Source organism: Panthera pardus, unplaced genomic scaffold (genome assembly GCF_024362965.1).
Source record: "Panthera pardus isolate Hobbes unplaced genomic scaffold, ASM2436296v1 HiC_scaffold_2, whole genome shotgun sequence".
Lineage (NCBI taxonomy): Eukaryota > Metazoa > Chordata > Mammalia > Carnivora > Felidae > Panthera > Panthera pardus.
This window is the reverse complement of record NW_026526765.1, coordinates 13393822-13419778: the sequence shown is the minus strand read 5'-3', so window position 1 is coordinate 13419778 and position 25957 is coordinate 13393822. Positions and strand designations below refer to the sequence as shown.

Genomic DNA, 25957 nt, shown 5'->3' with positions numbered 1-25957 from the left:
AGATGCGGGGCTCGAACTTACAAACTGTGAGATCACGACGTGAGCTGAAGTCATATGCTCAACTGACTGAGCAACCCAGGTGCCCATGCACTCAGATATTCAAAAAATAGTAAACTGGGAGTTTAGGGGAACAAGAGTTAAAACTAATGGGATAGAATTGTTAAAATTGAGAGTTAGATCGTAGAATTAGCTTTTTGGCGTTGATAAGTGTCAAGTGCTGAGTGGGAACCTGGGTGGCTCAGTTGGTTCAGCCTCTGACACTGGTTTTGGCTCAGGTCATGATCTTGAAGACGGCGAGGTTGAGGCCCATGTTGGGCTCCATGCTGACAGTACGGAGCCAGCTTGGGATTCTCTCTCTCCCTGTTTCTCTGCCCCTTACCCCCTCCCCGCTCATGTGCATACATCCACGCTGCGTGTGCTCTCTCTCAAAATAAATAAACAAACTTTAGAAACAGTGCTGAAATATTCTCACTGATGATGTTTGCAGTGTTGCAACTTTTCTAACAATACAGCACCCTGCTTTGGGTCTGAGAGGCATTTGCAAAACCTGATTTTCAGAACTCTGCTATGACTGTTTTCTTTCAAGGTCAAAAGTGTTTGAGTTATGTGTTTGAGTATCTGCACTGACTTAACCTCAGACTTTGAAGTCTGGAGCTTTCAATCTTGTGTGAGGTATTAAAGAAATTGTCAGAATTTGTGACATGCGTGTGTCACAAAACAGCTGACACTATCCCGAAGAAAGCAGATTAATATGTTATCTGCTTCAACTCTTCAGTTCTTTAATGCTCTAGAAATCACTTCGACACACGTAAATGTCAAATATACATTAAATGTAGATAAATTGCTATGTAGTAACAATGGGACATACACATCTAAAATTTTTTTTTAATGTTTATTTTTTGAGAGAGAGAGACAGCATGAGTGGGGTAGAGCAGAAAGAGAGGCAGACACAGAATCTGAAGCAGGCTCCAGGCTGTCCGCACAGAGCCCGACACGGGGCTTGAACTCACGAACGTGAGATCATGACCTGAGCCGAAGGTGGACACTTAACCACTGAGCCACTCAGGTGCCCCGTGGAACACACACATTTTTAAAAGTAAAGCATTTTCTTTCTTTCTTTTATTTTTTAACATTTATTTTTTGAAAGAGAGAGAGAGAGAACAAGTAGGGGAGGGGCAGAGAGAGAGGGAGACACAGAATCCGAAGCAGGCTCCAGGCTCCGAGCTGTCAGCACAGTGCCCGACATGGGGCTCGAACCCACTAACTGTGAGACCATGACCTAAGGCGAAGTCAGACGCTTAACCGACTGAGCCACCCAGGCATCCCTGTTTCTATTTGTTTTGAGAGAGAGAGAGAGAGCACGTTGGGGGGTGGGGGGAGAGAGGGAGGGGGAGAGAGAGCACGAGAGAGAGAGAGAGAGAGAGAGAGAGAGAGAGAGAGAGAGAGAGGAGAGAGAATCTTAAGCAGCCTCCATGTTCAGTGCAGAGCCTGACATGGGGCTCGATCTCAAAAATCATGAGATCGTGACTTAAGCTGAAATCAAGTGTCAGACGCTTAACCAACCAAGCCACCCAGGCACCCGAAAAGTATATTGTCTCTTCATAATTAGATCCTGCTTACTACTTTACCTAATGTTCCTAATCAGGAAAAAAAAAATGATCTCAACTTTTTATGCAAAGCTTTTAGGGTATATTCCTAAAAGAATCTCGGTAATATTTTTCTTAGCCTTTTTTTTTTTAAATGAAGAAGGAGCTATACTTTCTTTTTTAAATTGAGATATAATTGGCATATAACATGTGCATTTCAGGTGCACAACATAGTGATTTGATATTCATATGTACTGAGAAGTGATCAACATGATGTCGAGTTAACATCCACACACACAGTTACAATTTTTTTTTCTTGTGATGAGCACTTTTAAGGTCCATTTTCTCAGCACCTTTCAAATACACGATACAGTGTTATACTCTGTCATCACCATGCTGTACATTACACCCCCCAGGACTTACTTATTTTATAACTGGAAGTTTGTACCTTTTGACCACCTAGGTGCAACCTTCTAGCCTCTTTAGAAGCAGGAAAAATTGAAGTGATTTTTGTCCTGCTCATAGAAGCTGCAGCAAATGAGGGTACTTGGTGATTGATTACACGTATGTTATGATGAGCCAAGCTATAAAAATATCTTGGGCACGCGGCCCAGCCGTGTGCCAATGTCAGGCTGCTTGCTCTCTGATGACAGAGGGGAATCTGTGGGAGGAGCCCTGTTGCCCAAAAGAACACACGGGCTCATTTGTGTCCATACCCATTCTGGGTTGAGAAATCGAGATGACCCAAAGGAAGATTTTCTTGCAAAACAGTGTCCCTCAAAACACAATTGTTCTTGGTGTGTGTTTCTCTCTCTCTCTCTTTTTTTTCCCCTTTGGAGTAAACGACCTCTTGCTGAGTGGCTGAGCATTCTCAGAACAAACAAGGCTCTCACCTCTGGCACGTCCAGCCCATGTCACTGTCTGCCCCCAGCCTCCTCCTCTGAGTCGGAGATATGATGGCCCAGGCTGAAGTTTTAGGCTCCCCATGGCCATGCCACCCTTCAGTGGGTGCCTCGTCATGCCAGGAAAAGAAAACAAGAAATAGGAAAGAAAAAGGGTGGGCAGGTCTAGGTGAAGTCATCCCAATAAAGGTTAATAGCTGGGCGGTGACACCTTCTCACACCACTGGAGAGAAAATGCTTGCTCCCAGCTGCCTGTCACGGTACTGGGAGTAAGAGGTGACCTATTTATTTTTAGAAGGGGACAGTCATAATAACCCGGCTCCTAGCTTCATTCAAGGCAGGCAGGTGCTTTGGACGTTTGTAAACACCTACTTTCTGAAGAAGGGAGGAGCCCTTTTTTTTTCAAAAGGGAAAGAACTTGAAGGCTGGGGATCTTCCCCCGGGACACTTGCTGTTGAGTGGAGAAGAAGCCATTGTAGCACACAAGGCTACAGACGTGTCCACTCGGCCATTATTTTTATACAGGGCAGAAATGCCTGAAGGTGACGACTTTGGACCAGGCCAAAGGTAATTGCGATATATATTTACTTTTTCTTGAGTCTTTTTTATTTGCTAGTTATCTTTTTAAAAGGCATTATCATTCATTTCAAAGTAGTTTAAAACAAACAAAAAAAAGATGAGGAGTGCCACCCCTCAATTCCAGGAAACTGAAGAGAGAGACCTAAAATTAACTGAACATACACTAGAAACATCGGTGTAGTGTTTTTCTTAAATGAGGAAGGCATGGCCTGAAAATTTACAAAATGTTTCCCCCTACACCATGTAGAATCCACTTGAATTTTTTGATGATCTTTAACTTTAGATCCTGGTTGTTGGAAATCTAAGCTAGTGAACATTTTGTAAACTGTTTGAACACTTCTAAAGGTTAAAAATTAGACCAATATACCAATTATGACATGGTGATACTTCCTTTTTTGCTATAGTTCTTATCTTTGGAAATGTGATCAGTCCCCCCGCCCCACCCCCCCCATGCAGTACATTAATTGTATCAGTGTTTTTATTAACATTGAGCTCTAAGAAGGGGGAGAGCCAGGAAGAGAAGCAGGCAGTTATTCCTGCTACTATGGGCCTGACGTGTGCCCACAGTGAAAGTCTCCATTTCTAGCCCCGTGGCTGTGTTCATAAACTTTGTATGGATCGGTTTCACTGGAATGCTAAGTAGGGTCATTGAGATTCAGATAGGAAGGAGAAAGAAAGCTGTTAAAAACAGAAAGGAGTTAAATGACAGTCTTCTTATTGTCAGAAAAAGTGGAAACTGCTAACTCTTTAGGAACAGGAATGCCAAAATATGTTTTTGTCCTCCTACTAAAGATAAGCATCCCTTAAAGGCACAGCATAGGGAATAGTCAGTGGTGTTGTAACAGTGTTGTGTGGAGACAGGTGGTGGCTACACTTGTGGGGGGTGCAGCATAATGTGCACACTTGTCCTATCACTGTGTTGTACACCTGAAACTAATGTGACATTGTGTGTCATCTGTACTCCCCCCCCCCAAAAGAAAACAAAATACCCATCCCTTTTCAGCCATGGCTATAAGGTGTGTGTGCGTGTGTGTGTGTGTGTGTGTGTGTGTGTGTGTGTGTAGTCCTGTCCTTAAAAGCTTCTGTTTAGTTTTCTAGTCTTTATTTTCTTCCACATTCTTTTCCAGTACATTAAAGGGGACATTCAGTTGACATTTAATTTAATAATGAAACAACTTTCCACATAAAATGAGACGTTAAATCGAGTACCTAAAGCTGACATTTATGAAAGTGCCTAGATTCAGCCCATGGACTGACTAGTTAAGAAAACATTTTCAGAGAAGTGTGAATGCCAGTTTCGGTTTGAGATGATGGGTTGATCTATTGATACTGTGTCCCCCGCCATGTCATTTCAACACTTGTGAAATCAGAACGTTGTCTTTTTCTCTTTGCATCATGGCATTCCTCCCAGCTCCCTGCATAGAATTTTGCACAGGAGAGGCGTTTTTAATATTTGTTGGATGAAATGTATTTATAAAGCATTTTAACACCTGCAGCAAAAATTTAGGCAGCCTGATCATCTCAGAAACTAAAGGGAGAGATTTGGCAGAAATGTAGGAAAGGTGCCTTTAATGAAATGTAACATTATGACAATTAAATTAAGTAGTAAATAATTATTGTAATTATACATATTTGGAATGAACTGTTTTAGACGTAAACAAACATAAGATCTTTTGCTTTTTACAAAGGATAAACAGGCGAGAAGACGACTCTTAAGTATATACAACATACAAGTATCTATTAATGGTTCTTAGAACTATTACCAAGGACTAATAATATATTTTCTGAAAATGGGAAACTCCTTCTCACTCCTTTGAAGTGCCGGACCCCCACCCAATTTTTTTATTTTGATAAGATAAATGTCAGCTCTTAACAGTTAATGGTTTTCTATACAAAATACTTTGTTTTGCCTCATACATTCTTTTTTCCCTCTATCTGTGCAGAAAGTGAGAAAGGGCACCCAGGCCAGGGGAAATTTTAGAGCTAGGCCAGAAATAAAATACTACACTTGAGGGGGAATTTTGCTCTCGCTGTATTTGAGATTGGATGCCGTTGGCTAACTCCCTCTGGTGCCACGTCTGAAAGAGAAATAACTGTTACAGCTTGTGGCTGCTGACAAAACGTGTTCTCAGCGTTCACGTTCAGCCGGTTCTGGTTGAATTTCACAGTCAGGCTCTTTTCGTGTTACTTTCGTCCCATTTTGCAATTTGGCGACCCGAATTGTAACAGGCAGTGTTTGTAACAGGCAGTGAGCTAAATCTGCATTTAGTCTTGGAAATCGGTGGAAACCAAACGCTGCGGAGCTCCAGGCACACCGGGCCCGACCGCCATCTGCACGGAGGGTCCACGGGCTCCAGGGTACCATCTTGTTTCACCAAATGGACGAACGTGAGCACACGTGCCTGGGAGGGGAAGGGGCAGAGGAGAGACCCTCCTCCTCCTTGCTGTTTATCTTGTTCCCAAAAATAGACGCTCGTGGTGAGAGCTTCCACAGACCCTCCATGCCAGTGTCAAGGTCAGGAGATGAGAGGAGAGGGTGTGAAAGGTGCCATCCCGAAGCAGGGTAAGGAAGGCAGACACCCAGGCAGGAAGCACTTGGTGCCAGAGGAGAAGGAAAAAACGTGGGGGCGGTAACCAGGGAAACAGGATCAAGAAATGTGAGGAAAATTACAGTCTGGCCAGAGGCCCGGCCCTCCACGGTTTCCTGCCCCACCTCATTTTGGTCTCCATCGTGGAGGCAGCAGCATAGCCCCTCAGGTGTCTTTAGCAATGGGGAGAGGGGAGGCTTAGGTAGGTGACACATGTCCTATTCCAGCTGCCAGGAAGGGGGATGGACCCTAGGCTACCAAGACTGAGCACTAAACGTGCCTTATCATAGGAGCACTTCCCACAGGAGATCCGTGGGTCACTCTGTATGTGTCTAAGTGCTGCATCAAGGCCACTTCCTGTGCCAGGTGACAGGGTGATGAGTTAGGCCCCCGCTTTCACAGGACATACTGTCTGAATGGGGGAGACAGACACTAAACAAGTTAAAACAAATAAGGAAAGAATATATATATATATATATATATATATATATATATATATTTAAATTTATTTATTTTGAGAGAGACAGAGCATGAGCAGGGGAGGAGGGGCAGAGAAAGAGGGAGACAGAGAATCCCAAGCAGGCTCTGTGAGGCGGAGCCCGACGCAGGGCTCGAACCCACGAAACCATGAGATCATGACCTGAGCCGAAATCGAGAGTCAGACACTTAACCGACTGAGCCCCCCAGGCACCCCAGGAAAGAGTATTTTAGATACTAAGGGCTAAAAATTGTCTTAGCAGTAATGTGGGGGAATGCTTGGTGTGTGTGATAGGAAAAGAGCACTTACGAAAGCCTCTCCAAGGGGGTGTCCTTGAGCTGAGATTTGAAGGAGCCTGTCACGTGGGGTGTGGGGAGAGCGCAGTCCGGGAGGCAGACCCAGCACAAGCACTGACCCTGAGAGGGGAGCACAGTGATGCCTGCTAGGAACAGGGGGGTGCAGGGATGGGGGCCAGTGCATAGGAAAGAGGCTGAGGTTGGGTCAGGCAGGAGGCTGGATATTATTTAGAGAGGTGAGGATTCATTAAGGGGTTTGGAACAAGGGGATTGGGATACGGGGCCACCTGTGTTCTTCAGCGACGTTATCAGGTAATAACGCTTTTGTGAGTTGGCCTGAGAACCTCAGAGCCATGTATAACTTCTCATGAAGCATGGATTCTGACATGTAAAAAATGCTAACGTTTGGAACATCACAGCTTCATAAGTTGGGAATTAGCCAGATCGGTATTTCAGAAATCAGTACAAATCAGACATCAAGAAAACCCAAGGATACAGGTTGATCTATTGGAGGTTAAAGACAGCACTTTTTATGAAGGTAGTTTGTGGTCACCCTCAGGTCCCCTGCGTGATGCTAGAGCCCTGTCCCAGGTGCTGGGACTTAGGGGCTCTACCTTCCACAGAAAGAGGGCAACTTTATTTATGTATGTATGTTTATTTTTGAGAAAGAGAGTGTGCGCACACGAGCGGGGCAGGGGCAGAGAGGGGGTGAGGGGGACAACGATCCGAAGCGGGCTTACACGGACAGGAGAGAGAGCCTGATGGCGGGGTTCAGACTCCGAACCGTGAAATCATGACCTAAGCCAAACTTGGACGCGTAACCGACTGAGCCACCCAGGCGCCCCAGAAGAGAGCAACTTCAGACAGAGTCTGACCCAGTGGGGTGGGCTCTGAGTGTGTGACAGGCTCCAGCGTCATTTTACTTGCACAAGTAGCTCGTAAATCCATGGTAAAGAAGGGTGACTAGTATCTTGCTAACCATGGGACAAGGAAAGCTCACTGATAGGACGGCCCCTTGAAGATCCCAGGCAGCAGTTGTCTTTAGATTGTCCAGAAGCATCTGCTTATGTTTTACCCAGACCTAATCCTTACCCAGTAAGTGGAATGTCATCAAAAGGACAATGTGCATTTTTAGTGATTAGGAAACAAAATACTGGCTGCTCACAGGGGACTCTCTGAAGCATTGTTATTTGCCTCATCATATGACATAATAAAGCCTTAAAAATTTGATTGAAGAAGGCCACTGAGCCTCTAAAACCGTAACTGTGTAATAGCAATTTCGATTGCTCCCAGATCATGCTGCCTTGTGCTGGACTGGTTCGCACAGCAGTTAAGCGAAGGCGTTGCTGTTTGAAGGCAAGCAGCGGACTGAGCCTGTGAAGTTAGACACAGATATTTAGATGGTGGTGAGGCACTGGGTGGGCTTGATGTTCAGAAAGGGCAATATGGTTGGCACACACGGACGAAGGAGAGAGTAGCGGGAAGTGAGTGAGACAAGTATGAAAGAGCCCCTCATTGAGCCTTGCTGGGAATGCCGTGCTGGTTGATGTTTAACATCCGGCTCTTGGGGGGGGGGAGGGATGGGGGAGGGGAAGCTCTGATCTTTAAGCATTTGTTGATCCCTTGTGAGGCCACCCACCTGAGGTCACCAAAAGTGGAATTGGGAAAAGATGCCCAAAATTGGTTCTGGCAAGCTGGAGCGGGTCGACACCAGCACACAAAGTGATTGGGGGCTGATGTAAGAGTTAGTGTTGAGTTCTAACCATGCTATTTCCCCCTCGTTTATATTCCCCGGGGAATATGAGGCGTTCAGTAAAGGTTTGTTGAAGGAATTAGTGATTCAGTTCTCTTCCATCCTCCAACACAGTCATGGAAAATCTCTCTCAGGCATAGAAAATGTTTACCACTTGTGAAATCCTGCTTTGACCCAGCTGGGCTAATATTTGAAACTGATTAAGAACATGGGGAACAACGCAGTCTGTCCTTGTTGCAACGTGGGTTGGTTATGTGTGAGATCTCTTGATCGCCCGTTAACGGGCAGCACCCTTCTCCAAACTTTGAAGCATCCCCCCCCCCGCCCCCCCCGCCCTGACCACCAAAGCTTTTGCTAATCAAGCTCCTGTGAAAGCTGATTTCTATTTTACAAACACGGGGGGACATTCTTTGCCATCCCCCAAATGTGATCAAGGTCCCTGGCTTCAGATGCTGGCCCAGCTGCTGCGTGCTGGGGCATGGAGAGATATGTCCCAGGGCTCTCCTGACAGAGGAGGAGCCCATTGTGTCAGCTTTGCTTACTCCCAGCCTTCTGTCCCCTCATGAGCAGATCTGTGGCAAGAGCCATTCAGTTGTCTTCCTGTGTCTCTTCACTGTGTACGTCTGGGTCCCAAGGAAGTGTGTTGGGTGCAAATGTTATAACTTTTCCTGTGGGGAAATAAAAATAGCATGGGGAAAAGTAAGTAAGAAGATGAAAGGATTGTCTGTTGTCTTATGACTCTAAAAAATCCTGTTAGGTTTTATTTTGTAGCACTTTGGACGGATTTTCTTGGCATAGTTATGGTAATCGTATAAGATAATGTGCAATTTTGTATACTGTTTTTCTTCCCCCCCATCGGCATTTCCCCAGTGGCATATAAACACTTGGGAAGCATTTTTTAATGCCTGCAAAATATTCTCATCTTTGGATTTTTCCATACCTGTTATAACGTTCAATAGTATATTGAACATTATTTTGTCATGAAAACGTGAGTGATGTATACCACTTAATTTTTTTCTAATTTGGGGATTGTTTGATCAAAGTGTGTGAAATACGAGCTGCCAGTTTCCTGAGGACTGGACCCAGAAACATTTCCACCATGCCCTGTTGGTCAAACAACCAAGGAATCTAGAGTTCAAGAGAGAGGAAGTGGACCTCACTTCTTGGGAAGAAAGTCAAAGAATTTGGGGGCTTTATTTTAAAACTTGTAAAAAGAAAAAAATGTTTACTTAATATTTATGAAATATGTATCATTTCTCATTTGAGAAGATATCTATGGTGAAGCTGTTTATCTGGCCCCTTAACAGAATCACAAACCAGTGACATTTCTTCCTAACAGAGGAGTCCAGTGGTCTTGTTTCTTGATGAATATACTTACTTGTATAGAATAGCTTTCCAATCAGCTGAAGCTCATATCTTTAGGCATAAGCACTCAACTATTTTAACCAGTCTGTAGAGTGACTATAGGCATGGTCTTGGAATTATGCAAAACTTTTTTCAATCCTGGCTACTGGTCCCAGGCTCACCATTTACTAGCTTGGTGACCTTGGGCAAGTTTCTTAACCTCTTACTTTATCAGTAAAATGGGGATAATAATGCTTACTTTATAGGTTTGTTTTATAGATCAAATATGGTAACCCACACTAAATATTTAGTTTAGCAAATGGCTCCTTTGTAAGTCCTCAGAAAGTAGTTAATAGCAGTAATACATAAGTTAAACACTGCCTTGAGCAGTATGAAATAGGTCACTCTCTACTGAAAACACTTTAGCTGTCTGTGGTCCCTTGTGAATATCAGATCGCCTGTCATGACCTATATGAAGGATTCACAACATGTGCAGGCCATCCGCTCTGTCTAGGTGGTGGCTTGGCCCGGGATGGTTGCAGAATTGCCCACTGCAATCCTAGCTGGTCAGGTCTAGATGGTCTGCGTGTTCTTTCTGTTTGGAATAGGGCCGTGAGGGTTGTGTGTTTGATTCGCAGTGTTTTGGCCCTTCCCAGGATTGCTTTAACCCAAGTGAGCATGTGCCGAGTGAGAGTATTTACCTCTTTTGGGGGAAGCGAGGAGGTCTGCGCAACACATCTTTCACTGAGCTGAGTATCCACAAGAGGAAGTTCAGGTTCAGGACATGCACGTGTCTTTTGTCCAGGTGGTTTGTTTTTAAGCTTGTGAGCACCTGTGATCTTGCAAACGATCGTATTTCCATCTCTGATTTAGCCATTTGGAGGTAAAATTACAGCTCATCTCTAACAAGTTATCGGAACCCTCTGGAACACATGTCCCCTCCCCCTGGGATTTCTGATTTTCTTTCCCATCAGGTCTCGTAGCCCACCCCCTCCTGCCCCATGGCCACATAGGCTGTGCACTAAGGCATCCAGCCGAGCGAGCCTGGAGGCCGTCTTTGTCTCTGACTCCAGGCTGTGTGGGGTCGCATCTCCTGGATGAAGGTGCATCATATTGTCCAAGGGCATCTCTTGTTTTCTGTGTACTTCTATCAATAACCTCAAATCTTTCGTGAGCGGGGGGGGGGGGGGGTGGTGGTGAGGCACAGTAGTTACCAAGAGGGTGGCCTCTGCCAGACACAAATTAATGATACACACATATATGAAGAAACCGGAAATTAAGAGTTCCATCTGCCTCGTTCTTAACTTGGACCGGAGACAAAAAGCTATTCAGTTCTAGAAGAGGCTCGTCAAGGGATGGAGACAGGGAGACAGGAACACGATGCCTCAGCTTTGTGTTTGAGAAAATAGGACATCAGCTGGCAGTGCTGAAAGAAAGGTCACTTTGAAAATCAGTCATTTTCTTCAGCAGACTTCTCTTTCAACTAAAATTCAGGGATTTCAGCTTGTGTCTGGGGCTGTTGGGCCGCTTGGCAACCCAGTAAGAATGGCTAATGGGAGGCGTCCTAAGCTCAAGAGGAAAGACCTCCAGGCAGAAGTGAGTTAAAACTGTTTCTCTTCTTTTTCCCAGCGGTTCTTGTGAAACCACCTGTAAACCCTGAATGGGAAAATACAAATGGCCTCCTGGGGACTTCTTGGCTTCTGGCTCGTTGGCCAGAGTAATGTTCCTTCATTCAGTGTCTTCTGCGAGTGAGAGGAAGTCTGGCACTACGGGTCTACCCCTGATCTGCCCTTGCCTGTGCTTTTCCTCATTTTCTCTCCTCCCCTCGCTCCTCCACTGTCTCTCAAATCCCCATGCTCCCCTTGGACCTTCACACAGGGAACTGCCTTCTCTCGCCCGCACGGCCTGCCATCTCCTGAGTCCCACGTTGGCAAAACCTGTACATAGCAACACGTGGCAGGACGTCTAGGTCACAAAGTGTTCTGGTGCAGAAGTTGGGAAACAGTGGGGGTAGAGAGTGTCCCGGACGTCCCTGGAAGAAAGCATAAGTGAGGTGGTGGTCAAGAGGACAGGTGTGTGACCATGCTTCACAGGGACGAGCTAATCCCCTCATTAGGGATACAGATGAAGTAACGGTCTTGGAAGGAGGCTCCTATGAGCCTTCCGAGCCAGGCCAAGCTCTCTTCCCTACTTCAGCCAAATTTGCGTGGGGTTGGCCTGCCCTGGGTATGATTGTCACCCACTGGGTAAAGTCCACCAAGTTCTATTAAGGATGTTTAGCAGTATTGGGGGAGGAATGGCCACACTCTGAATTCTTTGCCTTAGAAGAGAGAACTGCCATTTTGAGTGTCTGATGTGGAAGAGGTTAGGGAAAGACTCGAACCCCCAAATGTCCCCTCTCCCTGGTAACTGACTTATGTAGGGTTGCTGCTTCTCAAGGGTGGAGACTGGTGCTCCGGAGTTGGGTACCCACACACGTGTGGCAGTGCCCAGGGAGCGTCACATAATCATCCCAGGGTGAATGTGGCCTCCTTGCCAGCTGTAAACAGAACAGGAAGCTGTGCACAAACAGTGCTCTGTGACTCAGGCAGGGACCTCTCACGGTGGTGTTTTAGTTGAAATGTAGGTAAATGCCTTTCTTTCTGGAAGAGAAAACAAACCTATCTATCAGTGGAGCATCTTCATATTATGCTATAAAAATTATACCTATAAACTCCATTTTCAGATAAGGGGAGGAGATTGTAAGCGAGTTTCTATTTTTCTGGAAATTACTAGTGTCTACTGCTTAGAGCATATCTATTCCTGTAGGCAGGAATCACAAATTATGTGGCATATGTATGTTTCAACGTGGCTCCCTTTTCGTCAGACGTTAACAGAATGTTTCTGGAGTAGCTTGTAGCATAAGTGGCAGATAAATTTCCTTCCAAAGTCATTGGACCAAACGTGAATTGTAAATAGTCGTAGTTTCTCCATTCAGAGATATTTTGGACACTTCCTTTTAGAAGCATATTTGTTTGTGCTAAGGAAGATTTCGAGATGTAGATTTTGTTATAAAAGGAACACACATGTAGATAAGTTATAAACCTAGAATGAATCTACTGGCTTGCTCAAACAAGAAGAGATGTGCTCAGTAAAGTAAGACACAGCCAACATTGGCACTGACGAGAAGAGAAGTAACTGATAATCCCTTTTTGGGAACAGCAGAGGGGAAAGTGGGGAGCTGTTGAGGCAAGTGTTGAAGATTTGATGGCACAAGTCTTTATTGTCTCATGCCAGCTCCTGTGAACTGGAAAGGGTGCCTGGAGTTTTGATAAGGATTGGGAGTCCTGGTCAAGAAAGTTCTGGAAAGAGTGTTACGCCAGATCAGTGTGGTCCGTCATGCTTCGGGGAGGGCAGAGCAGTTGTGTGAGTGAAGCACAGGGGGTCAGGGTGTGGATGGGGAGTATGGCTATAACAATGGTCTGTGTTAATTTAGATAAATTTTGAAAGACTCTCAAAGCTTTCAAGACTGTTGATGGCACTTTGACTTTTTCCTTCCCGTTAGTTAACAACGTTCTAAAGTTTGAGACCTTAGCAGCTTTACCTGGGAAGAACCTGAGGGTGAGATGTCTCTTTGCTAAAACCTGGATAAACTTCTAGAACAAGGTCTATTTTAAGATCAGAAGGAAACTTTTCTCACCGTAATACTTCCAGTCCAATCTGGCATATGTAACAGCTTCACCAGTGATACAAGAAATCGTGTGCTTCAATTTCATTTATTATTAACAGGAGGGCTATCTTGCATCTCACTGCTGTCCGGTGGCTTGCAAGGCGGGCGGGTTGGAGCCAGCAAGACCTGGGTTTTGATCCTGGTGCTGCCCGTTCTTGGCTGTGTCAGCTTTCTGGAAAATGGGGGTATCCTGCCCCCCTTATCAGATTGAAGTGAGGATTAGAGAGAACGTAATGAAACTCCTTATTGCACTTCCTAGCACTTGGTGCATGCACGATACATGGGAGGTGTTCTTGTAGCCCAAGTTTTCTGCACAGTTCCCAGTTAGCTGGCTGAGTTCATCAACGGCTTCCATCACTGCCGCGTAGTGGCAGGGGCTCAGGCCCCTGACGCCCTGAACCTGGCAGACTGGCGCAGCTCACGGGTCACGTCCACACTGCAGCCTGTTTTTGTAGGTCACGTGTTGGCAGAACACAACCACGCTCTGTCATTTGCATGTTGTCTTTGGCTGTCCCCGTGCTGTAATGACAGAGTTGCTATCTGGCCCTTTACAGAAAATGTTTGTCTACTGTGCACTTGCTTCCACCGTTTGAGTTGTGTTCTTAGCAACGCAGTGTGTTTATTCTCCAGTCTCTTAATGCTATTGTAATTGCATAATTTCTCAATTACAAGTTAGGTAAGTTGATGAAATAAAAATCAAGGGAGTATTGTAGGAGATTCTGCTGGGTGTTCCCAAATAGCCAGTTTCCCTTTCTCTGGAAATAGCATCCCAGATTCTAGTCGAATGATACCACCAGTCATTGAATTACGTTTCCTGGGCTCTCTTGCAGCTACGTATGGCCACGTAGCTGTGTTCCAGCCAGCAGGAGGTGAGCGGAAGCTTCGCATGCCTTTTGTAGGCATGACCTTTAGGAAAGGAGTGCTCTCCGCTTCCCTTTCCCCTTCCTGGTGGCTACGTGGATGGCGTGGCAGGAGCTGTAGTTGATGGCCTTGGACCATGCGATGTTGAGAGTATCTGAGCAAAAAGATGCAAATAGCTTGGGTCGCGAACATCATGGAGATCTCACATCAGCCCCGGACCACTATGCCCTGCAGTATATGAGGGAGAAATGACATTGCTCCCGTTGAAACCTCTGTCATTTTGACATTGGATAGGATAGGTGAGCTTACATCCTCATCCATATGACTGTTTACCTCTATGAAAACTAAGGTGAATGCATTTGAGAGAGGAAGAGAAGTTGCTAATCCAGCCTTTTTAAAAAAGCGGACAAACAACTAAAAAGGTTGGTGGGGGATGGGCATAGAAATGTGGAATGATCCTTTATGTGAGTTGTTCGATTTGTCATTTAATGTTTGGGCCTCTTTAAATAAATGAAACGAGAAATCATGGTTCATTCATGGGGATGTGTTTTATGCAAGAACACCAATCTTTGTTCCAAGCCCTAACTCATTTGGTAATTTTGTAACCCCCCCCCCCCAGCACATATAGGCGAGCTAATATTTATTGGACTGAGTTGAATCCCCAAGAGTATACTGCTTGGGTGTCAGTCCCCAGAGAGCATCCAAGCTGTACCCTGAGTCTAAGAATAGTCATACGAACTTCTTGTTAATATGGTTTAGAATTAATATATAACCTATACCATCCTAGAGAAGGGAAGGAAGAAGTTACCTAATCCTGAAAGACCGGCTTGAAAGTGACCACTGTTTGCAACACATAAGGATGCGATATGATAGCCTTTGTAAATCCCATGATGCAAAGCTGAGAAAGGAATATTTAAGCACTCCCAGGTAATTAGGGCCTGAGGTTTACAGCACCCACTGGTTTTGGTCAATTTGCCTTTACATTCCTCCTCCTCCTCCTCCTCTTCTTCTTTTTAACATTTATTCATTTTTGAGAAAGAGAAACAGAGTGCGAGTAGGAGAGAGACGGAAAGAGAGAGCGAGACACAGAATCTGAAGCAGATTCCATACTCTGAGCTGTAGCACACAGCCCGACGCGGGGCTCCAACTCAGGAACCACGAGACCATGACCTGAGTCAACTGACTGAGCCACCCAGGCGCCCCTGCCTGTACATTCTAACCCCATCTCTGGAATCTCCAGCAACATGTTTCCAAGGAAATCATAGTTTCCTGCTTGGACCAAACACAGAATTTCTACTTGTATGTTTTACTGACTCTGCAAAAGAAATTGAAGTCTGCAGCATGTAAGCCACCCTCACAGATCAAGCTGACTGAGTCTGCAGAAGGCAGGCCAGCAGGGCATCTGAGCGCCTGGAAATCAGTGAGCCATTGTAAAGGAAGGACGAAATTCCTTATATGGCTTTCAGTTTCCCCATTGCAAGACCATAAACATTTAACATATCCTCACAGCCTCAGAAAATGGAACTAGACTAGGCCTTTCTCAGCTTATTAGGAGGCATGTTTGCTGGGAAGCCTTTTTGGCCTGATCTGGCACTTTGACATTAGTACTTGGAGTGTCACGGATAGCCACTGTCTATCTAGAAGATTCCTTTTCTCATCGGTATCACTAGGGACGTTTTAAGGGATAGTGCCAGCCTCAAATAGTCCTCTCTCAAGTTAATACAGATTTCTGAGTATACTCCTCATGTGAGAACGTAAATGTTTGTTTAACAGCAGTGGAGGACTTATTCAGAGTTTTTGTGAATGAACAGATAGATACCTTCTGGAGTTTCAAATCCTTGAACAGAAGGCGTTGATTACCCCATCCAGCAGTACTCCAACTAGTGTCCATGGACCGTCTGATTTCCAGAGGTGTTTCAGAGCTGGGCATGATTCCAAAAGAAATGCCAAGAAACCCGAGTTCTTCTGTAGAGGAGTCGGGCCTCCCAGGGGCCTCTGTGGTTGCCCTGTCACTGATCTGCATGTTGTTACATCCCTGCATTCTTTAGCACAGTTTGTTAAAGGAATGCCAATTTCCTTTGCTCTTGTGATTCTGAAGAGTTGATACATAACAGAATTGGCAGAGTTGATTCATTCTTGGCCTTTCCGGCTATATATTCAGGGCGAACTTAATTTTTACCTTAACCTAATCATATACTTGGCATCTGAGGTGTTTGCTGGCTATGATATGTAGAGAGGTCACCCAGACTGTGTTGGATCTGGATAGTTTTGTTAAAGATGACATAAATTAGAAGGGACAAGGCCCTTTTTTTGTTTATAACACGAGGAGCAATGGCACGTATTTTTCTTTAAAAACAATTCGTTTCTATAGAACCCAACATTTTGATGAGCCGTTTTTTCCCATTTCTTGAAAATGCATTATGGTCACATGAGCTAGAAAATGACGAGAAGAATGTGCATGATAGATTCAGTTCTGATGAAAATACAGAATATCTTTCACAGAATATCTTTTAAGGCAGTGATTAAAGCACCTATGTCTGTCTTTCATTGCATGTTGTTTGTTTAAAATAGTCTTTGTGGTGTTCAGAGCCACAGGTGATTTTCTTTGGCCATCTGGCTCCTTCGGTGCCATCTTGGCTGTGGTGAGTTCCCTGAGGACTCATTACCTTTATGGCTCTCACCTAAGGTTATGAGCTCCCGAGTAGGCCAGCATGAAATGTTTAGCACCACTTAATTAATCTACTTAGCTGGGTGGAGACGCCCTTGGAACGTCCAGGCCCAGTTACATGCTGCTTCCCAGCTGTTTTGTCCTTGTGGTTCTAGACAGTTGTCCCATAGGAAAAGTAAATGATGGAGGTTGATCAAAGAGCTGTTTCATCTTGCTCAAGGATCTTATCAAGTCTACTTCACATACTTAAATTATAAAGGACAAGCAAAAAATGGAAGAAGAAGAAGAAGAAGAAGAAGAAGAAGAAGAAGAAGAAGAAGAAGAAGAAAATAATAATGGAATAATAGTCAACTATGCCATACCTTTTGCTGACCAGCAAATCCAGGGAACTATGACCTGGAGTGAGAGGAGTAAGGGGCATGGATATAACCTGGTGCCAGAGGGATCTGTGCTAGGTGTGAACACACACGTCACTTTGCTGTGACATCTGATGTTTTGAAGGTGACGTCCTAGAAATGGCAAGAATACTGGGCAAGCAGATGGTCTCCAGCCTTCTGGCTGGGCAGTCAACCCACACATAAGACACACATAGCCACCATCAGCTTCTCCTGAACACCAGACAGAAACTTGAACTCTGGAGGCGGAGATAAATGTCTGTAGTAGGTAAAAATGAAGAGCAGACGGGTGGACAGCTCGCTGGCATAATGAGGTTCAGCCCACATCATTCGAATCTCACTTATTTGCACTTAATTACATCTCACGAGAGAATGGTAATTTTTAAAGCTAAGGTTTCCTGAGCAAATTAATAATGTGAGTGAAAACGAAGTATTGGAGGAACTCTTTCAGTAGCTGTTTTGGGGACCTCTTTAAGTTTTTATGCATAAAAGACACAAAGACGATCATCTGATGGCCGTTCATTTACAGCTACATCACAGGGCAACTCCTTTTCAGTTCATTATTTGCTGAATTCCTATTGCGAGTTCATGGGTAGGAGAAAGTAGGGGAAATGCATTCCCACAGAAACGCTCTCTAAATCATACAGGTTGGATTCATTCATTGTTACCATTTTGTTTTCCCAGGGAGCCTGTCATTTGGAGCAATAACTTCTTTGAGGTCTGTCCCCACTCCGTACCGTCAGCCACTGCACAGCCTCCCGGGGGCAAAGCCGCCTCCAGAGTAACACATTTCATGTGCCATTATCCACTTCTGCCTTTTCTCTAACACATCCCTCTGCCTCACAGACGTTCTTTCCAGATCCAACAGCATGTCAGGAAGGTAACCTCCACCATCCTCTTTCTGGTCTGTGCCTTCCACGCCCCCAAACACGTACCCGTCTTCCTTGCGTGCTATCGTTGAGTACTGCGTTCTACTGTTTTACCATGAACGCGCACAGTAGTCACACAATAGCTTGTTCTCAAAATCTGCTCTCGAGGGAAGAAGATTGAAGGTTTAGCAAGCATTAAGACGGCCTAATGAAGGGCGCTGGGGTGGCTCAGTCGGTTGGGCGTCCAACTCAATTTCGACTCAGGTCATGATCTCATGGTTCATGAGTCTGAGCCCAGGGTCTGGCTCTGCACTGACAGCATGGAGCCTGCTTGGGATTCTCTCTCTCTCCCCCCCTCTCTCTGCCCCTACCCCCCTCCCTCTCAAAATAAACAAACATTTAAAAGAAAGATCATAATGAGATTCTTGGGGTGCCTGGCTGGCTCAGTTGGTAGAGCATGTGACTCTTGAACTCGGGGTCATGAATTCAAGCCCCACATGAGGTGTAGAGATTACTTAAATAAGTAAGCTTTTAAAAAAAATCATAATGAGATTCTTATTTTTTCTATGACTGATAAGAATGATCCTCTTGGTAAAGGTGTGTTCCTTTAAAAGCCACTGATGTCATCCAGTGGCCGGCTTAAAAATGAAGGTAAGTGAAAGACGTATTCTTTTAAAGGACTGAGGTGGGGGCGGGGAGGTCATGCCTGGGTGCCTCCGTCGGTTAAACATCCAGTTTCCGCTCAGGTTGTGATCTCGTGGTTCGTGGGTTCGAGCTCCGCATCAGGCTGTCTGCCGTCAGCACAGAGCCTGCTTCAGATCCTCTGTCCCCCTTTCTCTCTGCTCCTCCCCTACTCTCTCTCTCACAAATAAATAAACATTAAAAAATAAATGAATAAAAGGACTGAGGTGGGAATGTGGCCCATAATTTATCAGCCCAACACTTTGAACAAGTATCTCAGTGACTGATGGCCACTCCCAGGTTCGCCACACTCCAGGGTAGGCCCCTCTTTCACAAGGACTGACAACGAATTATGCAAGCAAAATTAATTTTAATTGGCCTTCATCACAAAAGCACTTGGGCGGAACTTGATCATTCAGTCTGTTTGGCTCGTACCTGCGTATTCAGGCCCAGTGCAGCGGGTAAGGTCTCTGGAAAACAAAACTCGGAGCTCTGTTGCTAATGACAGTCTTTGCACTGTAAGAAATGTGTTCTTTTGTATTGCCACAGAAATTTTGGTTTCCTATAACTCTGCCAAAAGCGAAAGAAACAGGAGGGATGTTAACTTTTGACTCCAGCGGCAGTAGATTCTGGATTATACTTCACTGGAAATTGTGAGTCATTAGTAGAATGCAAAGAAAGGCGTTTATCTGAATTAGCAAACTCACCTCTCCATCACAGTTTCTGTTTTCCTTGAGGAATGTTTCTTGAATCCCAGCTATTGTTCACCCTTTGGGGTTAAAGCAGAACCTTTTCTTCCCCCAGGGCCCGTGATTGAAGCAAATCTTGGCATTCACGAACGAAAGGGTGTTTAATCTCGTGCCTGTGTCAAGTGGGCGCTTGTTCGGAGCTAGTAATGGAATTTAAATTGTTCTCGCCCGGCCTGCTGAACGTCTACTTGTTGAAAAGTTAACAAAATTGGAAACCCTGAAAAATAATGTCGGACTGGCATCTGTGCATAGAAACCAGAATAACACAAGAAGTTCAGTGATGGCGGTTGAGTGCCAGCCTTCCAGATTATCACTGATGGGGGTGGGCGGATGCCTGGGTGACGCAGGTCATGATCTCACGATTCGTGAGTTCGAGCCCCGCGTCAGGCTCTGTGCTGACAGTGTGGAGCCTGCTTGGGATTCTCTCTCTCTGCCTCTCTCTCTCTCTCTCTCTCAAAAATAAATAAACAACAACAACAACAAAAAGGATTGATCTGGAAGGGGAAAGGGACATTTTCCCAAAGTGACTCACCTCTGACTCATTCGAAACTTGGTATAAAAAGAGAGCCCCAAACAGAACACTGTGTTGCCCCAAGGAAGGTGAGGCTCAGCGTCTCGGGCCACAAGAAGACGGCACTCCAGTGGCGCCTCCTGGTCCCTGGCCTCGCGAGGAGTTGCTCACGTGGCTAATTGGTCTGAGAAAGTGCAGGTTTCAAGTTGAGTGCTATGTAATTTCTTAATCTCGTGTTTGCTTACTTAATCCTCTGGTTGACACATCTTATTTGCTTTGTCACGGCTCTAATTCTGTGAGTGTTTGTGCAGAGAAACAGATCTCTGTTTCTATTTTGTTTCTCTGCCTACACACACTCACGCGAACACGCATGCACGCGGAGGAACATATTATGTATCCACGGGATTCAGAAAAATTCTAGCACGTTGCACTAAGAAATGTTAAAATCTGTAACTGGATATTGACTGACCTTTCTAAGAAAAATTTGACAGGAATTAACATCAACAGATGTTCTCTACCGCAGAGAGCATGAGACCGTTAGTCACTAGCCGAGAATGAAAAGCTACATCGGGCTCGCGGCCAAGGCGTATTTATAGGTGTGATGGTAGAAGCAGCCATATGTCATGGTTGGTAGGGGACAATTTAGGCTCTAACTGATCTTTTTAAAAAGTTTGCCGATAAGGGATACTGACGGTAGTCAACTTCCCGAAAAATGTTGTTTGGCTTCCATTTGTAACTCCTATGAATAAAAATAAAATCAAAGAGTGTGAAATAAGGTATATTCTCCAGAGGTAGTGCGACAGAATCCTTCTAACCATCTTTGGAGGTGAGTATTGCAGTATGAGTTCCTGGAGATGTGGAAAATCTAAAAAGTGATTAGAAATGTGTGTGTGTGTGTGTGTGTGTGTGTGTGTGTGTGTGTGAGAGAGAGAGAGAGAGAGAGAGAGAGAGAGAGAGAGAGAGAGGGAGGGAGGAAATAACAATATCCGAAAATGTTCTCCAGTGACTTGAGGTTGCCCAACAAAAACGAAAAAGGGACTCCTTTTCCTCTGTCCCATGTGAAGGTTGGATATTTTTTGATCTTGGCATTCTGGCCCACTCAAGTTGACAGGGTCCCAGTCCTATACTCTGTGGGTGTCACAAATGCTCTCGAGTCCTGTGAGGGTCGTGTCTGCAGGAGGCGCTCGTGGATTCAGGGATCCCCATGGAGAAGTCAAACATTAGGACCCGCGTTTTGCCAGGAGGAATTCTACACAAACCACTGATTTCCAGTTTAGAATGCTTCTTGGAATAAAGGAGACATACTTCCCCTAATTGCCTAATTTTGAAGACCGTTTGCAAGAACTGTCCATCGCAAGAACAACGAACTTCTCCCTTTGCAAGAAAAAGAATCGAAAACTATTCCATATAAATGAAAGTTGGTTTCCAAATTCTTAGGGCTTTTTGTCGATTATTTTGTATATTTTTATGTGTCTAAGGGAATACATGCTAATTGTTGCTGCTCTGTCAGGTATAGAAGCATTAAGATAAGTCCATAAAAAGCATGCACGGTGTCGCTAAATAACCACCGCCGACTACATTTGATACTCTTTTTTCATCTTAATTTGCCTTTATTGCGCACACCCATTCATTCAATGTTTTATTGCCTCATCGATGTCAAGCTCTGTTAGCCGCCGAAGACAGAGCCGTGCCTGTGAATTCCTTTATGGAATTGAAAGTCTGATGGGGAAGCCAACCTGACAAACATAAATTACAATTGAAAATTGCTGCCAAAGACCCTTCTCGTTTGAGGAGATGCCATCGCTGTCCGCAGCAGGGGCTCTGGCAGGTCGCTACCCCCTTTTCCCCCTGCTGTCTCTTGGGTAAACTAGACGTTGGAGGCCCTCCAGTCCCTGCCTCGCAGGCGTGGTACTGATGGCGGCCGGGCTGGGGCTCAGGTGGAGGGGACCCAGTGGGAAATGCACAGAGTGCTTAACTCCTGAGTGTCTGGCCCAGGAATGCTCAGCGCGTGGTAACTGCGGACATGGTCACCGTTGCCACACGCTGTGGAATCACTCTGTGGGACCTGAACTAGAAACAGCTGACGTGGTGGAGACGGAAGACAGGCATCCTAACCCCTGGGTCCTCAGTTTCACCTGGGAACCAGAGCTGCGTTTCAGAAGTTTTATTTCGGCGGCTTGGCATTGAGGGGTTCCAGATCCTTCGCTTGTTACTCCTCTACTGTCGTTTCCTCCTCATCTTTGCAGTGACCCCCGTCTTCCAGTCCAGAGTGTTCTTCCTGCATCTCACTGCACATTAGGAGCATTCTCAGTTTCATGCAGTGGGAGCCTCTTCCATTGGGGATTAGTTCTGTGACCTTGAGCAAGGGAGTTAATGTGTCTAGGCCTCAATGTCCTCTGCTGTAAGAACTCCGTAATCTCATTCCATAACTCTTTTGAGATTGTTGCTTCTGCCTTATAATTTAAAATATGGTCTACTTCTCCACTGCTCCTACTGAAATGTATGGCACTTTATGTTGTGTTGAAAATGCCAGAAACCAAACTGAAGTCAGCCTAAGGCAGAAGGGCCTTGGCTTCCACAGAGGGATGTCCATGGATGGCTTTGCCCCGGGCCTTTCTCTTGGGCCTGACAGAATCAAGAACCAAAAGCAGACCATTGGGAAGCATTCACGCAAGCAAGCATGCCCCCACCCTGGCTCCCTGTCCCTTCTCCGTCTCTCCACCCACCCTGGGTGGTCTCGCCTGTGTGTCGTTGCTAGCGACCTCCTCAACTCTAAATATGTGAAGGAACTCCAGAAATATGTGAAGGAATTTCAAGTTTGAGATACTAAGAAGTCTATTTTTTTTTTTTTTTTGCTTTAGAAAAATAACCTCCAGTTACAAAAAATATTTTGACTAAAGTTCCCTGGAATATGCTAGAAAGATCCATTGTCCTGTAAAGTATACACTAATGGAAAGGCAGTCTTAGATTCTCCTCACTCATCCAATCCGCAACTGTGTTTTAAGTTCTGTTTTTCTCCCCAATGGCCCTAGATGCAAGTAAATATCATTTTATAAAGGTGAGTTTTCTGTGTCGTGTGTGTGTGTGTGTGTGTGTGTGTGTGTGTGTGTGTGTGTGTGATTATTTTGAGGTCTCATGTAAACTTTCACTTACTGGTTGGGGCTGTGCCTTAGGCATCACTAAAACCCCGGAGCTGGGAACAGCATCTAACAGCGTGCCCTGTACTCCGTGCGTGTTTAGGGAAATGAACGGAAAGGAAATGGTGCACAGAGAGGTTATGTGCACTCTACCAAAGATCCATTTGTTCAGCATTATATATTCTAGTGCGCAGAGACTCTTTGGGCAGAAGAGATGAAACCGGCTGCTAGCACATGCTCTTACTGAATTGCGATCTATTTTTAAAGAGCACAGGAGTGTCACATTTCTGTCTTCTAGAACCCCCTAATGGAGGAGCCTGTGTGCTGCATTCTAAAATTCAGGTGCCTTCAGATTTCATGTCTGTGGCCATTAACCTCTACAGAGACAAATTTGACTTTTAATACAAAATGTCGACATTATTTTTTATTGAGATATATATTGACCATGGGAGTTGTTTGGCTCTTAACAAAAATTCACCACTTTGTATTTCTACACATGACACAGTGAGATTACTTTCAATCAGTTTGATCCTTTTGGAGCTTGCTTTTAAGGCTTTTATGGTCAGAGCAGCCTTTAGAGAAGACTAATTATTCTGCTACTGATGCAAGACCCTTCTGAGTATTCTACCTGACGTCTGTGACTTCTGAGGTTTTCCACTCTGATCAGTGAGACCAGGCGTGATTCCCGGTCCAGGACCCAGGAGCCTGCTCCCCCTCATCCCTTCTGATGGCGTGTTCCTCCTCATGCACGTGTACCATAGCCCTCAGCTGAAGACCAGGACCCCCGTACATGGCCAACATTCTTTCTGTAGGCTGGACTCCCCCACACTCTGTCCTGCCATCTCCAGCCTCTTTGGTCTTGGATCTCCAATATTTCATCTTGCCTAAAGCAAATTCTCCTCTTGTCTCTGTTTTTGAACCAGGATTTCTATGTAACTTTCTCATGGGGGTATTTCTTGCAGTGGTGCTTTGGGTTAGAAATAGCTGCCTCTGAACCACTTGGGACACTTACTAAAAATGTAGATTTCTGAGCTTTTTACCCCAGGCCTGCTATTTATACAGTGCCTTAGGGGTTCACACACACTCAGTGTGGGAACTGTCTAAAGGGATTAATTTGGCCAGATCCCCTAATGTACATACTTAATCGATTTCTAATAAGGATATGGAGGCAGAAAGAATGCCAGAAAGAAGGATATTGGCTTTAAATTCTACTAGGAAGCTTCAGCTCCCTTCTGTGACCAAGTGAGGCTGCTTGTCTAAGGAGCCATCTTCCTCATTTTTATTCTCCTTAGACTTTCGCAGGCAGGTAAAACCATAAATTCTTCAGCTGCTGAGAAAGCACTTCACCTGGATCAGGGTTCTTTGGCAAATAATTGCTTACCTTGCCCATGCAGAATGTGCTTTGTTAAAAATCCGCCCTTTAGTTTTTGTTATTTGGAAGGAGATGGTAACTAAATGGAATCTGCCAGGGCCTTAGCTTGGGTACCTTTTCTTGAAAGCACTGCACGTCTGCAGATCCTTGGGCAAAGCCCATTTGAAAGCCATGAGGGGACAGGGAAACCACTTGAACTGGATCCACCAAGAGGATGGGAAGCTGGGGAGAACGGTCATGAGGGAGGGACTCTTAACTGATCCTTATCTTGCGGCTGGAACATGCAGCAGGTTCACTCCTTAAGGGGGGCATGAGTGACGGAGAAAGCTGGAAGACAGCTGGGGGTCAGGTGGGGGGGTGGGGAGGAAGGACCAAGGAACCTTACTGGAAAATGCATGTTCTCTCTCAAACTAAAGGGGAAAGAGATAAACCCTGGAATCTTATACTGAAGCCATTAGTAATTAATTTTCTCCCTCGGATGAGCTTCAATCTTAGAAGACTTACAGTCTTGGGTTAAGAATTCAGTAAAGCCTCAAATTGTTTGTAAACCTCTGTTTATGTTAGTTGGGCCTTACATTGCGTGCTGATCAGCGCCAAGGATGGTGGGAAGACAGCCACACACCATGTAAAAGATCTGTTTCCCCAGCATCATCCAATATTCACAGGAGATCCTTTCTCTGGCCATGTGTTTTCCAGATGAGGCTCTCCAGGAAAACCTAGAGTTTCATTATGTAGCAACTCTGTGTGTACGTGTACATCGTCTGTGTTCAAACATCAGCCAACCGCTAAGCATGAATCTTAGTCTCTGCTAAGTATTTGGATTCTGCACAGGAAGTGTTCTTTTTTTCCTAGAAAGGGTGGGTCCTCACGATGCCGTGTTGATATTGGTCAGTCACTCCTCATTCCTCTCTACTCTGGAAAAGAGTGAGGGGGAACATAGAATGTTCCTCCTTGTTCTAAATTACATGTCGTGTCTTCAAGGGAGGTCACTGGATTTACCCAGTCTTTGAAGAGGGCACATGTTTTAAAGGAACAAGAACTACTGGAAATCAGGAGTCTTGGCCACAGGTCATGACTCTGCCCCGAACTAGCTGAGAAGACTTGGGTTTCACTTTCCTCATCTGCAAAATAAGACTTTGAAAAGCTGACATTAAGTGCCCTGTTTCACTCTAAATTTTATTACTATGTTAGATATTCAGTGATACATTATGTAGCTGTGTTACCTAAATTGAAATTTGGTGACATGACATCCATTAATGGTAGACCATATATAATGGAAGACAGTAGAAATGTATGCTCCAGTGGTACTCAGGAGTACTCGCTAGACATTTTAAAACTATTATGAAATTCCAAGAGAGTAACTCTTCTGGGCGCATGTTTCATTTAAAGAAGAGTGGAGTGGTATCTCTTCTTAGCTTTTGGTTTGGATATTTTTAAAATCATACATCTTTCCACCAAATTTTAGTCAGCATGACCTAT

At 44.9% G+C, this 25957-nt stretch overlaps 1 protein-coding gene and 1 long non-coding RNA gene across 2 annotated transcripts in view; both read left to right on the top strand.

The window, feature by feature from the left end:
* The window catches only part of RETREG1 (reticulophagy regulator 1), a 131439-nt gene that overhangs the window by 89541 nt on the left and 15941 nt on the right, over positions 1–25957 (top strand). The gene's annotated exons all lie outside the window — the stretch shown is intronic.
* On the top strand, positions 1418–20933 carry LOC128778243 (uncharacterized). The gene is made up of 2 exons (XR_008423671.1): positions 1418–3055; positions 14066–20933. It is a non-coding gene; the product is annotated as an uncharacterized LOC128778243 (long non-coding RNA).